Below are 11799 nucleotides of genomic sequence, written 5' to 3'. Positions count from 1 at the left end.
GCCGCATCCTTTACTTGCAAATGTAAACCTCTCCTTTAAGGAGACATATGTGGGGGTACTAGAGACATAGGTGGAATCTACAATATTCATGAAATCCTGAATATTCATACTAAGAAAAATTCTTCAACACTGAATTAATAAATAAAAGGAAATACCATAGTGGTATTGCAGCTTCCATACTCAGCTTTCCATTTTGCCTTCCCCTACCGCACAAAAAGTCCACTCATTCTACCACTATTGAAGAGATGTTTCTAAAACTATCTTTCTTAAACATTTCAGTGGCTCTTCATCCACCTTCATGATTCAATCCAAACCTGGTGCAACCCACGCTGCATAAAGTGCCTTTACCATCCTAGCCAAAAAGAATAACACCAAGTCCTCGCTCTCCTCTCACCTTTGTGCATGCTTTTCTTTTACCTAGCACACCTCTCCCAACCACCTATTCCCTAGTCATCCTCCAGGCCTTAAATCATTTTGCCCACAAAGTTTTGTATGACCTCCCAAAGCGAGGCTCTCACAATACATCCTCTATTTTCCTCCAGAAAATTGTAATCACATGTAATTTACTTGCTCATTTCCCCTATAGACAAGAAGCTCCTGTATGGCAAGAACTAATGTATTATCTCTTTTAGCACATGACTGGCAAATAGCAATACTCATTAAATAATTTTTGTTAAGTGAGTAAATTAATAGTAAGGTTCTTGAACTTGTGAATAGTCATAAGTCTCATGACAACTCTACATTTTCATGTTATTTTATGGTTGACTGAGCTCATTTACACCTCATTATCTCATTGACCTCATAATAACCCAGTGGAGCAGGGCCAGTTCTAACCAAACACTGGGGAGTGTCCATACCATACGATAGCCATGTCATTTCTCTTCCATATTAGTAGAGCCCTTGTTTTCTTCTGAAGTCCACTCCTCCCAAGTAACTAGAACTAATCCTGACTGGCTTGAAGTCATTGTGATGGCTATGTCAGCCTGTTTCCCTAGAAAACAAGGTCTGAGGCAAGGTTTACATGCCAATATGTTATTGAGAGTGAAGGAAGAAGGAAGTGAGGCAAGGAAGAATGGGAAGTAACTAAAAATTAATGCTTATCCAGGTGGGCCACCATTTCTAAAGAGATATAAAGTGACTGAGCCACTTGAAATGTCTCTGGACTAGCTACCTGAAAAACCTGTGTTTCTGAATAGGCCACCATAGCGGGGAATGGAGAGGCAATTATCTACAAATTTCTTCCCATTCTCTGTCTTCCATTGGTAAGAGTTTGGCCCAATGAGGAATAACTGCTGGCATGGTACCTCAGATAAGTGTAGAAGTGATAGGAGGAGCCAGAGACTTAACAAAGTATGTGAGCTTGCATAAAACTGTTCCAGGGTGCTGCAGCAGCTGCTGCAAATATCCAAGGGCCCAGGAAATGAGAGAATAGGAGTGCTGACCCGAGATAAGGCAGATACAGTGGGACCTCCAAGGACTGGCTTAACGGTTGATATTTAGGAAATCTGCTGGGAAAGGGGACATAGAAAGGCAAAAATCTTTAGAGACATTCTTAGAGACACTAGGAAAAATATATTGTATATTGCCTTTCATTGATGGGAAAATTCAGGATGCACTGACAATAACTAACTTGTCATAATCTAATTGGTGGTAGTGTTTCTTTCATGGCCGTATATAAAATAAAGGTGTATCTGATAGCCAATGACATCTTGGGATCTATGAAACACAGTAGGCCCTGTGTTTGCCTTCAGACTTTGATGTGTACTTATGTGATGCTAGGAGCCACAGCAGCCCCCTTTCAACCATGAGAGGAGCTAACTCACAGTCTGAAAATAGCAGAGCAGAAATATGGAAAGAACCTGGGTCTTTTCAATAAGGTCTTCTCCCCATCTGACAGATGAAGAAAGAAACTTGAGAATAGGGGACTGGTGTGACTTTTCCAGAGTCCAATGAATGATCAAACAATGAAGCTGAGACTTTAACCCACGTGCTTGGTGTTCTTTCCCAGATAACGATAGCACCATATTCAATGCACTTCACAATTGGCCTGTTTTTAACCCTACCTGCTAATCTCTTTCCAATGTCTTTCCTAGTCTCTAGTTGTCTGAAATTTGGGATTTCTTAAAAGCAGTCTGTGTTCTCATGCTTCTGTAAATTCTAACATTTTAGGAAAGTTGGCAAAAAAAAAAATAGTGAAGAAGCTTGCCCATTAAGTAGTTATTACAGAGAAAGTGCAGAGAGATCTGGGACTTTATCTCCAGCCTTCTTTGAAATGAAAATTTGATATATTTAAGGCATATACTCCAGCCTTTTAAGATTCAGTATATGGAGAGCAACACCATCTTTTTTTCGAAATACCTCAGTGCCACTGTCAAAAGCAGAGCCCCAGGCTGCATGGAGATGTGATATTCAAACAATACAACAACCCACACATCACGTACCCACCCATCGCAAGAGGATCAGTAGGGCAAGTTTGATAGTGTACTAGTATGCCAGCTAAACACCAGTCCTCAACCTGCACATACTTGGCCAATCCCAAAGATCACGGCTACCTGATAACTCTTCTTCAAGTATCTCTGAGATGTTTCCATTGGCTGGCTTTGGCTCATATTATTTTTTTTTGCAAGATTTCAGCTCCGGTAAATCACTAAATGTCAGTGGAAGTTTGAAAAATCAGAAAACAATGTCTCTATAATAATCCAGGCCCTGATTGTTCTGAGATAGGGGAAATGATTTATGTCCAATTTTGCCAGTATTGCCAAGCATCAAAATAAAAATCCAAATGATCCAAAGAAATCTACTGATGGCACAACTTAATGACTTAGTAAATTACTGCCAAAGAGAAAGGATTTTTTAAAAACCCACTGGGGCATAAAAACTCTCTACAGAGGCAAAGCAGCTGGTTTCTGCATGTGGGCGCTTCCAGCATTTGCCCATCTGCAGCTGGCTGTGATAATCTAGGTTCCATTTCTCACCTTCACCAGAGTATCCTGCATGGTTTGAGGTTGTCAAGTCATGGGAGTGCCTTACAACAGCAAGTGAAATATCCCCAATGTGCCAATCACTCTCCCAATCAAGGCAGCAATCAATGTCTTTCTTCTCTTTACACCCAGCATCACGTGACACCCTTCTAGTACCTCCCCTTGATGAGAAGAGGAAAGTTGCATATATTTAGGGATCCCCTTCCAATAAATAGATCAGGATGAAAATTAAGCCAATGATTTTTTGTCTGAATACTCCAAGAAAACCTGACATAGAGAACCCAGACCATTTAACAGTGTTCTCTGTTCCTGCTGTCCCTCTCCCTTAATTGGGGACGTGGAGTTGGGATGTGGCAGAGGCACTCCCCCATCTTTCAATTCCCCCAGGTCTTCAATGGCACAGAATCAAGTTTATGGATGCGTGTCATAGTACTACAAGCCACCTGCTGGAAGGCTCATGAAATCTGCTCTTCTTAGGAGATAAACTGCAGGTGTCTAGTTCATTATGTCCTAAGCAGAACTGAGTGGGAAAAGTGAGACTATGATAGTGATTGTAAGTGCACTCAGGGTCCTTTGCTGTGTGGGAGCTGCCAAGAGAAGAAATATATTAGTCTTGCTTTTCTACTCACCTCTTCATGAAGTGATCACTTAAATGGGTTCTCAGAGTTCAGGGAATTGGAAGACCAGCAGTAATAAAAGAAATGCCTTGAATTTCCTTGCAAGGTCCTCGAAGGGCTTCACACACATTATTACCAGCCTTCCCAGGTCCCAGCACTTTCACCCCAAAAAAGATGTTAGCTGCAAGGGGAGGGGGGAATCTTCCCTTATGAGCAAGGAAGAGGGAGAGCAGAGGATTTGAGAACCCCCAGGTGTGGTTCCTGCAACTTCCGGAGTCCAGGATTCTGAAACTCCAGTGCATCAGTGAATGTTTTGGTATTTTAGAATACACAACTCCTTTTAGGAAAAAGGAAGAGAGATGGCAGTGTTGACCCCCAGATTCCCTCTCTGAAGGGAAACATCTGGAAGTCAACCTAAATGTCACCTCCTCTTCTCCTACCCCTGCTCCCCACAGCTCTGCACACACACACACACACCCTTGGGTAGCTCTGAGCTATTTTTGAGCTCCAACCTCATCTGCCTTTCACATGAGGCTCTGCATTAATTATGACACTTCAGTGAAAACGAACCTTCTGACAACCTCAGCCTTGAGAATGGAAGGAAGATAAAGGCTACGCCAATTATAGGCCGTTAGCCCTAATTAATGCCCACATTCTGTACTTGGTATTCTAGACACAATCAACCCACTACTCGGCGGAAGAACTCAATTCACTCTGTGGCACAGGGACCAGCAATATTAAGGTCATCACTTGCTCATCCCCAGGGAACATGATCTTTCAGGCAAAGAAGCAATTTAAACCAGGAGGAACACATAATTCTGTGTTTCTCTTTGGAAAATGTCTTCATTTTTTTTTTCTTTGACATTCTTCTGGCTCATCTTCTTTTAGGGGACAGAGAGTACTTCGCTTTAGAAACCAAAAATCCTTTTCTTTCTTTGGTCCTGGACCTCAAGTCATTATATATGTATATATATAATGACTTGGTTATTTGACATACAGATATTAAGCACTCTAATAGGATCTGCAAAGAACATAAAGGATATAAAATCTGGTTCCTCATCTCAGGAATATATCGCAAGCACAAGCCTCATTAAATCAGAATGTCTTGTGGGCAAGGAATACCCGTCTACTGCTTTCTGAAGAACTTCAGCAATTAATGCTGCAAGTAAATTCAAATGAAGAGCGAGGCTGCCGTACAGCCCCTAACCAGAGTCCCATTTAAAGCACGGAGGTTTTAAAGTCCGCAGCCACTCTACCGCTCTGCCTCTCTTCTCACTTTCTTCTTCCCACCCATGGGCCCATTCTACCCCTCCATTCAATGCAGCTCCACAGGCGGTCACCAAGGCCAGGAGCAGATACCAGTGAGCCCTAATCCGGGTTCCTTTATTCTGCTGATCATTTGGAATCCACGGTAATTTCATGTCTCCATGTCACTGTCCACCACAGAGACTAAACTCCTCAAGGGCAGGATTTTGCTATAATCATCTCTGGATTCTCAGAGCTAAGTTCAGAACCTCACACTCATGGGCTCAACAATTGATAAAGGCATTATTCAGTGAATGAATAAATTTGATAAAGTAAATTTAGCAGGCTAGGTGATTTCAGCCTCAAAAGCATCCTCCCAGGGCACCTGTAGATAATGCCCAGGCCTTTCCCTTACTGCAGAGATTTTCCTCAAATGACCCCCCTTAAAGAAGCCTCCTCCCCACACTTGCTCTGGCCTTTCCCTTACCTACCAGCACTTAATGTCCTTAGCAGTTATCCTACCTATTAGCCTATTAACATGCTTGATCATTACCTGTTAGAAAATAAGTTTTAAGAGGGCACAGATTTGTGTGGTTTGCCTCTGTATCCTTGGCACTTAGTGTAGTGTTTAGTATAATGCAAAATACCGGTATCTGATGAATGAATGAATGAATGATCACACGTCTACGTGTAAGAATATAAGAGATAAAAAAAGAATATCAGAGATATGAATAGAGGTAATATATCTTAATATTTAACCTATTAATATTTGTTGATAGGGAAGACAGGATCCTGCTAAGAGTAGTAAATTCAAAGATAAGTAAGACACTGTCTTGAACTTCAAAGAGTTTTCAATGTTGTAGGGGCCAAAAGAATGTGCACACGCGCACACATACACACACTTCAATCTTAAGAGATCTTACAATCATGCAAATTAAGATACTATAACAGTCACTGGGAGATATTAAATGGTCTAAATCTTAAGGGACTTATTTCCTAGTAGAGAGACAGATAGCAAATATGAAAAATAACTAACAGTTAATGATAGCTGTACAGCCATGTGAATCATAACCTCATAGACCACAGAAGGAAGTGGTTATCATCACCCCCTTAATGCTTCCTTCTTCCTCCCCTCTCACTCTTCCCTGGTAAGGGGCAGACTTGGCCTATACCAGTGATGGCGAACCTATGACACGTGTGTCAGAAGTGACATGCGAACTCATTTTTTTGGTTGATTTTTCTTTGTTAAATGGCATTTAAATATATAAAATAAATATCAAAAGTATAAGTTTTTTTACTATGGTTGCAAATATCAAAAAATTTCTATATGTGACACAGCACCAGAGTTAAGTTAGGGTTTTTCAAAATGCTGACACGCCGAGCTCAAAAGGTTCACCATCACTGGCCTATACCCAGGAAGGTGTTCCTGATGATAGCTCTGTAAATAAGTATCAGTATGCAGGTGATCTCAGGAGTGGGGGAATCATTCATCTCACTATTCAAGGAAGGCTATTTTTTATCTTTATATTCTTCAGAGCACTTAACACACTCCCAGATTGCAATAAATTATCATTAGTAATAACAACGTCGTTATTCTGGGTTTTATTATTAGAGGCATTAATTTTTAATGTTTATTGTACTCTGATATGTGTGGAAGACTTGAAATGTATTTAATAATGATAACTTCCACCTTCTGAGTTCTAGTGATAGTCTAGTGGGATGTAACCAAGGCGCACCACATTTAATGCTCTGAGCAGAAGATGGCAGCAAGGGAAAATTGGACATTGAGGGGAAAACTGTAAGCTGAGAAAGCATGTCTGCTCTGTAGGATCTGAAGCCCATCAGGGTACACTTCTGCAGTCTACAAGGTCTCTCTCTGACCCAGCCTGGCAAGGAAAACCCTAAGAAACCCCAAGATAAACAGGCTCAGAAAGACTCATTCTGTGTTTGGAACTGTACATTCATAAAGGGAGCTGAGGACATAGGAGATAAAAAGAAAGGGTCCCACACCATCCCTCCCCACGTCTCCAGGCTGCAGGCCTTCTTGGGGCTGTAAGGGCTGGTGATTCCTATTGATTCCAGGCTGAAAAATCTACCCCCTCCCTCCTCTGCTTCCCTCCCTGGGCCAGAGTAGGCTAGCTAGAGAGGCTTTCCCTTGTCCATATGGAAGGTGTTGGTGGGGGTGAGGGGCCTGTGTCCAGGTTCTACCCTGACTCCCTGTGTGCTTCTGGATAGCAGCTACCTCCACTGAAATTAGGCCTCTGCCCACAAGTCAATGAAGGCTCCATACCTCAATGATAGTAGTTCACCTATGTAGAAGCTACAGCCGCATTTTCACTAATGAGGTTGGGATGTCCTAAAATCAGCCTTCAGCCTTGGTACTTGGCCAAAACCTGCTATTCTGGTTGAGTGCTGGCCACCGAAAGACTAAATAACCAAAGGCACACTTCAGCATCATGACTGGGACCCCTGAACCTATGTGTGATCAATGATTCTATAATCCCTTGGGTCACTAGCTTTCCTATTCAAGGTAATGCCATCAGTAAAACAAAACAAGCAAAGTCCTTTGAACTTAATGTTAACATCTGCATACTTTCAGATGTAGGAGAGTATTGCACATGGACCTTGGAGTGAAAATTCTTGCTATGTGCTTTGTGTGTTGAAATTCTATCAGTCTGTTAAGATCTAAATATATATTAGAGGCCTGGTGCATGAAATTCGTGCACAGATGCAGTCCCTAGGCCTGGCGGGCAATCAAAGCGCGAGCGTCTGGCATGGAAGGGCAGGTCCCAGCTGACCTCTGGGCCCTGGGCAGCACCTGGGCCCCCAGGCCCCCATGCACCCCCCTCCACCTACATCACAGCACCTGAGTCACAGTGCCAAAGTCCCCATGCAGAGATGTGGTGAACACACCAGATGCCACAGGCTGGGGCGCAGTGTGGGCCTCTGGGATGCCCAGCGGTGCCACACAGCAGCCAGGCAAGCTGCGTGCTCTCTGCTGGCTGTCCTCACAGACCGGCACCTTTGCGAACCCATAGGGAACCTGACCGGCCCCTGTGGTCCTGGCAGCTGCAGCCAGGCTCACCCAGAAGATGCCGTGCAGGTGCAGGGCAGGCTCATCGTGGGCACCCAGCACCTGAGCACAGGGGCTTCCCCTGCGGGTAAACCCTGGCATCTTGGGGGAGGGGGGTAGCAAGGGGAGTAAGAGCAAGCTCAGTGGACACCCTTCATTCTCATCGCATCTCTGTCCCCATCACCCTCGCCCCCAGGTAGCCGGCGAGAGCCGTCCCCTGGTGGTCAGTGTATATCATAGCGAGCAAACTCCTGGTTGAGGGGACACTTTGCATATTAGGCTTTTATTATATAGGATTACCGCAAGGGTAAAATGCTTCAAAAATTAATGGTGATTGCAAAAGCTGTTAATTTTAAGAACAAAACTAATTATTTAGAACTTTCTAATTGCTAAATAAATGGGAGAATGGGAAAATTAATGGGCAGTTAATATGAGTGTAATCTCCAGACAGCTTTAGGAAGAACAATGCACCCTTTTGCAACCACAAATGTTTATTGGAATGTAAATCATCCAAGGCAGAGTAATAAAGATAAAATATTTCTAATCATGGCTACTGAAAAAATAATCTGGCCCTAGCCAGTTCGCTTAGTGGATAGAGCGTCGGCCTGCGGACGGAAGGGTCCCAGGTTTGATTCCGGTCAAGGACATATATCTTGGTTGCAGGTTCCTCCCCAGCTCAGGCCCTGTTGGGGGATCCTACAGGAGAGAACCAATCAATGTGTTTCTCTCACATCGATATTTCTCTCTGTCTTTCCCTCTCTCTTTCAGTCTCTCAAAAAAAAAAACTAATCTGTATTTATAATGCTAAACAAAATAATGCTGAAGAAATGGACTGGATGTTTAGCAACTCACTTTCTTTGGGCCATGCTCCGGACTCCTCCACCACTTAAGCAAGCGTAAGCCTGTCAGATGGTAGCTGTAGGGCCTGAACTCTCCCAGCTCAGCCAGCAGCTCCCACAGCTGACAGTGTTGTTTCTGCACCCTGTCCAACTTAAAACATGGCTCCTAAAACTTTTCATAATAAATGTTTGGAATAACCAAATGTTTAAAATAAAATTTGTTATTTAGATTTGTAACCCAGAAGTTCGTTCTTGAATGGTAGTGTTTGGCTTTAGCCAAATGTTGACAGATACATGACTATTCAACATTAGGCCACAATGTGTAGTCCATGCATCTCTTGGGCTTCTCTCCCTAACCTCCACTCTCAGCAAGAAGTAACTGTGTCCCCTAAGAAGCCTACATTGAGAGACTAACCAATGATTAAATGAACTCCCCTGGTTGGGTTCATTTCACTGCTTTTCTTCCTCAATGATTAGTTTCTAGCATTTTAAGTTGTACAGATAATCTGCCCCCAAGTTCTGCACACCCAGCCTATGTTTATGGTTTTCCAACACAGGTGGCCACAGCCGGTGATATGGAAGCAGAATGCATAGCCCCTTCTCCCCAGGCTTCTGTGCAGAGGCTCGAGGGCTCACCCCGTGTCCTACCCCATTCAGATGGCCAGGCTTCGCTTCACTGTTCTCTCCATCTCCCTCTTGCTGGTCTCCCACCCACACAATAGACAGACGTGCCCTTGCGGGGAAGCCTGAGGAAAAGACCCACAACCTGTATTTGCCTAGGTCATGACATGCTTTGCATTTTTACCAACTTCTTGGATGCTGGAAGCCGATCCACCCTTGCTGCTTGACGCAGTCGCTGCAGGGATGTTTCAAGGGACCTGGCGTATATGGCATACTGTTCTTAATATGTTTGCTCCCCTTCTTAACGCTATGTATTTTAAACAGGACCGCCTCCCTGAGAAAGGTTGTTTCCCCAGGTAAGGATTTTTATCAGTAAAACCCCTTAACTAATTGCCTGGCGCGTAGTTAATCACTTTAACTACGAACAATCACACTTAAACTACATAATCTTTACTTAGAATAATCTCCTTCAGTTACTTCCTTGTAGCTTAATAACACAATAGAGTAACCTTGGAATGGAGATAAAAAATACGCCCTGACCTTTGGAATAGAATGGATAGGGTTAAGATCAAATAGTATAAATACAAATGTAAGAGGACAATAAAGAGGAACCTGGCTAGGAGGAACCTCGCCATGATGATCACCTGAACACTGCCTCCGTGTCATTCCTTCTTCTCCGACTCCATCCACACCTTGGGGAACCCCTGGACCTGTTGGGGCTGGACCCCAACACTTGGAGAGTTTAGTGTCTTCCTTTCATTGAGTCAACATCAAAAGAAAGGCAAATTCTCCTGCATCCTGAGTCCACACAAGACCAGGAAAAAGAGCAGCGGGCTCCCTCGGACGGGCTGCGGTGCTGCTCAGACACACTCATGTGACCCAACCCATCATGCCACCTATCATGTTACCCAGTTAGACACGTTACAACTTGCCACTGCATAGCCTCGCCCGTGCCACCTCGAGCAGTAAAATGCCAGCGTAATTAATGTCTTAACAACTTATTATAATCCTCAGATAATTAATCACAAAAGCTAAACATGCTGCCTCACCCTCCTAATGTGCTAATGCTCTAATTATTATGCCTCAATTAAGAGGAAGTCAATGCTCCTTGCTTGGAAGTGCATGTTTAATAAGGGCTGCTGTACGGCTCCAGCAAACAGCAGTACGGGGCAGGGAGAGGGAGGAGAGGCCTTTACCAGAAGTTTTACAGGCAGCTTTCGACAAGAAAATGACAGTCCCCTTTCCTTGAATTTCATCTTTGGATGAACACAGTGTTCTGAGAATGTACCAGCCCGTCGACTATCTCCGGATGGGGGAAACTGTTCCAGGAGAAGGTGTGAGTCTGTGCTGGCACATGTGTGTGCGTTTGGGGGGATTGTGAGCTAGAGAATAGTCACTCCCTTTTTAAGAAATTATGAGTGAGTGTGGTCCATGTGACTGGCTACATCCTGGAAAGCTCATGACTCAGTGTGTCTTTAATAGTGGTTTCCTGTGTTTGAAGCATATTTTCAACTTATTTTAAATAGATTTTACATTGCATCCATAAAGACACAACACTGAAACAAAGCTTCCCAAAAGTAAAACCAATATTCCTGAAGGCATTTTGATATGTTATAGTTGATTTTATTCCATTTTTTAAATGCAGGTTGCAATCCACTATATTGACCTCATAACCCACTAATATATCTCAGTCCAGGGATAAACAACACTGGGCTGGAAGCTGAATAGCCCACAAGATGGTTCCCCTGTTTCCTAAGTCTCTCAACTGACTGAGACTAAGATCTGGCTTCCTAGTCCTAGGTTCCTTTACCCACTAATCAATAAATACATCCGGAGAAGTCACATGCCCCTCACCTCCTACCTAGACCTTCATCCACATGTCTCCTTATCTGACTATTTAGGATTGGTGGCAGGTCAAGAATGACCAGTCTTGAAGGCTAAGTAAACACAAACACACACACACACACACACACACACACACACACACACACACACAGTTTTCAAGATAGTAAATAGTAACTTTAAAAAGATTTGGGACCCCAAGTTTTAGGGAACCCTTTTAAGGCAAATAGAACTTTTGAACTCTTCTGAGCACTGAAACCAAGAGAAGCTGTAAATTACTGCAGCCCTTGCTTGGACCTGTTTTCTTCTACATTTATATTTTTCTCTTCTTTTACCACTGTTGGAAAGTTCTGTCTTGATTACTTTGTGGACCACACCAGAGCATTCAGTAGGAAGAGGCCCGGCCTCGCCAGGATGCACGTCTTCTCTGGCCTTTGCAACTGCACTACGCTTAGCCCACTCCATTTGTGACCAGGCCCTGGATTCATCACTACACTCCCATCCCTGTGGCTGTAACAAGCCTGCTGGATAAGGGAAGCTAAGATTCCAAATCCAATATTAATTTATAATGTGAAGACCAT

This window comes from Myotis davidii, unplaced genomic scaffold (assembly GCF_000327345.1).
Source record: "Myotis davidii unplaced genomic scaffold, ASM32734v1 scaffold591, whole genome shotgun sequence".
Lineage (NCBI taxonomy): Eukaryota > Metazoa > Chordata > Mammalia > Chiroptera > Vespertilionidae > Myotis > Myotis davidii.
The sequence above is the reverse complement of the archived record's forward strand: the minus strand, read 5'-3'. Positions refer to the sequence as shown.